Genomic DNA, 4,420 nt, shown 5'->3' with positions numbered 1-4,420 from the left:
TTTTTTTTTTTTTTTTGGTACCGGGGATCGAACTTGGGATCTTGTGCGTTCAAGGCAGGCAGTGGAACCACTGAGCTAAATCCCCAGCCCTGATTTTAGAGTTAATGTAAATCTATGACTATTTAAGGATATTGGGGAAGGTAAGTGTCTAGTATGGAGAAAAGCAGGTCACCAAGAATGATCAATAGACATGAAAACCAAGGATAATCTTGGTAGAGAGATTACATTAAGGAAGCAAGATACAGCAATAGTATTGAGGAGATGCTACACCTCTTCTAACAATAAAGGTTACCTGATCCCTCTTTGCCTCATTTTTAATCTATAAAATGAAGGAATCATCATACTACTATTTCATATAATCACAACAGAGACTGAATGAGTGAATCAGGGTAAAGTTTAACTGTTTGAAAGACAGCTGGCAGTAGTCTGAGTTGATAAATAGTAACTATTTAATTATACTCCCGTAAATCTTCTACACCTCCACAACTGAATGTAATCCTTTAAAAACAAAAATAACTTCAAATCAAAACAAAATCAGATTTGTACTGTTCTGCAAATAGAAACTAAGATGAAGAGTTAAGAATTCAACTGACACACAAGCATTTGAAAAATTAAAATAAATACAATATAGAAACTTTCAACGTTCCTTTCTCTAGAGAAATAAGAATGCAAGATAAAGACTACGAAAGTAGAGAAAAAGAGAAATAAAACAAGGGCCATATACATTCTATGCATTTTATATCTGTTCCCTTTGATTAAGGAAATACTTTTGTAAACAAGCAAAAGTATTCGAAAGGAGACCAATAAAATCTCTGGATCAAGATTTTATTTTAATGTTTTATTAAAGTACTACTTTTACTAATAAGAATTTGGGACAAGGTTAAAATACATGCAATATACTCAATTTCATAAGTCACAGAAGTGATGCATCATTTTAAATATGAGCTATTCAAAAAGTAAATATATGCTTTCACTTGCTCAGGAAATTTGTTTATCCAGAATAAACCATCCCCTAAAATCACCAGCTAACTTAGGTATTTAAATTATGGTTTACTGCTCTTCTGATATCTGTTTCTCGTTCTACCCTACATGAAACAACTATGAAAAGATTTTTCAGCTGTTTTAATTTTACCAGCTACAACTACTCATTTACTTATTTATCATGGGCCAAGAAACAGTGTGTACCACTGTCAGGGATTCAGCACTGCGTAGAAATATATTATGATTTCAGGGTTTTGTTAATGGAATGTGAGATTATGTGCAAGGGGTGATTGAATTATATAGTGAGGGTTTTAAAAACTCTATTGCAGTAAAATATCCATTACCATGAGTCTCCCTCAAAATACACCCCCTTGCCTTGAACCCATGTAACCCATTGTTCTTGCGACTTTCTGAAGCAGTTCTGCAAATCCTCTTTCAGGCTGCCTTTATAAGGCATTATAAAAAAAAATATGATGAATGCTGCTGCTCAGTGCCACCCAATGAAAAGGCAAGTTCTTAAAAACATTATGGCATGTCCCCATCCGCCTATTCATCAGATCTGGCACCATGTGACTTCTGGCTGTTCCCAAAGTCAAAATGATCATGGAAGTTAAACATTTTGAAATAATTTAGGTCACGAAGTCAACCAGAAGAGTGCAACTGAAGACATTCCTGAAAGAGGGCTTCCAGAACAGCTTCAGAAAGTGGCAAGAATGACAGCATAAGTGTGTTCAAAGTTAGGGGAGTATTTTGAGGGGGGTTAATGATAATGTATCGCTTATTGTAATCATTTCTTTAAATTTAAACATTCACTATGTATTTTAATCACACCACATATATATTCCTCCCATTCTGTAGCCATGTAGGTAGGATATGTTTATTTTTGCTTGCCAGCCATCATTAAGGAGAGCTCGAGAAGATTTCCAAAACCTCACAAAAAAATAGACTGAAGAAGAGGCTTTAATGAGAAAATTTACAGACCAAGCCTGGTGTTGTAAGAAAAGACACAGGACCCCTATCTTTTTATCATTCTGCAGGGAAGTATATCATAGGCAATGTTTTCCTGGAAGGGCCTCTGCCTCTGTTGGTGAACCTTTCTCATAAAGCAAATAACAAAACAACCAGGTCCCTCCCTCCCTCCGTGTGTGTTTGTGTGTGTGTGTGTGTGTGTGTGTGTAATGGAGAGCAAGGGAAAGGGGAAGAAAGAGAGTTTGGCAGAAGTAAAGATTTTGTGATAAACAGAATGCTGGAGAAGAAAGCAGATGTGTTAGTTTCTGCAGTAATCTAAGAAAGTCAATTTTCCAGCCCTTGGAGCTCATGGGAAATTTATATCACACATAGCCCCCCTACTGGGAGAGGAAGGAAGCCCCAGTCTGAGATGCTGCGCTTGGATGCAGCTACTTCTGTGGGAAAAGGAAGTCACCTTCACTCACATCTGACTTCTTTTCCAAATATATATTAAAGATACCTCAAGGTAATTTTCAAACAATTTGAGCTCCTCAGTGTGGTGTTCCAGATTGTCCTAGGTATCAAAAATGTCTGAGTAACTGTACTGTATCCCTAAAATGTACCAATAAACTCAATTAAAGCTGAAAAAAATGTCTGAGTAAATAAATTGGATGAAAGTCCCTGCTGTAGTCTAGCGAGATGCAGACTAGTGCAACTAAAACTATTATTATTGTATTGTACTATCAACAGTGTTGTTCACATTATGGAAGGGACAATTTTACATGTATTTTAATATGTAATGAAAAGTATATAACCAGCATACCAAATATTTATACATATTGTTTGGGATAAGTTTAAGGGAGTGTAAATTTTAAAAGTAATGGAGGAGAGGCTGTCAAACATTGCTAAATAATAATACAGATAAAACCCGGACATAACAGCAGAAATTTCCCATGTGGTGTGCAAATGACTATAGGTCAGAAAATACTACTCCTTGTCTCTGAATCTTCAGAAACCCTGTGATGTAACCATAATATACTGTACTGTCCGGAATTGGACCCAGGCCTAGAACACTAGGCAGTCCCAGGACCTGAAGAGAAAACTGCCTGGGTCCATGGCCCCTATTACTTCTACAGTCCCACAATGATACCAGGAACACCAGTGATTATCAAAAATTCTCATTCAGCCAGGCATGATGGTTCACACCTGTAATCCCAGCACTCAGGAAGCTGAGGCAGGAGGATTTTTGTGAGTTCAAGACTAGCCTGGGCTACAAAATGAGTTTCAGGGCAGTTTGAACTATATAGTGAGGCCCTGTCTCAAAAAAAAATTTTTTTTTAATTCAATTGGGATTTTTCCCAAATTCTGATTTAGCATAATCAACTCCATCCCACAGGGCAATCTGGAGCCATCACATTGTGGATCACGAAAGGAGCTGAAAATACAAATGAAACTCTTTCTTTTTCCTTCCAGGTATCAATAACTTACTTTTAGTAGTGTTTACTCTGCCTAGACCTTTGCAGTCCAGAAACCTTAAGGCAATTACCTCAAAACTCAGGAAAATATCTACTGATAGTAAATTTCCCCATAGAGAGATTTTCCATCAAGGGAAAAATCACAGAGAAGAACGAAATATGGAATCAGAAAAAAACTGCTGAGCTTGCTTTTACCATGGACACCATTAACCAAATTGGATTAGTGAGGTCTTCCAAAGCCACATCTGCCCTGTTAAAGCTTTAAGGGCCATGTGCCAAAGTGAAAATTAAATAAAGCAATGAAAAGAGTGTGCCCAAATGAATTTGGTTTTATTTCTACAACACAGAGTGAGGCTCTGCACTATAAAACAGCTGCAGAAAGGTTTTGCCAAGTTGTGGCGGTTTCCCAGAATGCATTAAAAACTCAGGAAGCCTCTACCATCTCTAATGATGCAAGCAACTGCATCATAAAATGACTTCTACTCTGACTTTTAGGGAAAGGTCCATTTGATGAAATTTTCATCAGGGAATGTAATATTTACATGTCAATTTCTGTATAATGTGTTAGACACAGCTTAAAATTGCAACAATAAAAGTCTCAAAATGCCTGCTGTACTCAAAAAGGCCTTCCCCTGTCTTAATTGCCTCTTGTCCTTCCAATATTACTAAGTATCTCATCTTATATAAAACAAAGACATTTTGGATCTGAATTTTTTGAAAAGGACAAAGGATGCACACCCATGGAATTAGATGATGTATTTAAGTGCTGCTATGACATTTCCTATTTTGCTCATTGCAGTATCAAAAGTCTTTAGCCCTAGATTACTTTCAATTGCTTCAAGTGCTAAAGTTTAAATCACTTTAAAAGTATTCTGAAAGTCTTTTCTTGGTATAAATAAACCTTAGGATATCTTCACTGATTTGGCAGGGTGTTAAATCTGAATTATGAATTATTACTTGCTTTGTTTCTTGAGTTATCATTTCTTTTTTTCCCTTCAAGTATATTCAGTAACTCA

Source organism: Fukomys damarensis, unplaced genomic scaffold, assembly GCF_012274545.1.
Source record: "Fukomys damarensis isolate Sample0158 unplaced genomic scaffold, DMR_v1.0_HiC HiC_scaffold_37, whole genome shotgun sequence".
Taxonomy (NCBI): Eukaryota; Metazoa; Chordata; class Mammalia; order Rodentia; family Bathyergidae; genus Fukomys; species Fukomys damarensis.
The sequence above is the reverse complement of the archived record's forward strand: the minus strand, read 5'-3'. Positions refer to the sequence as shown.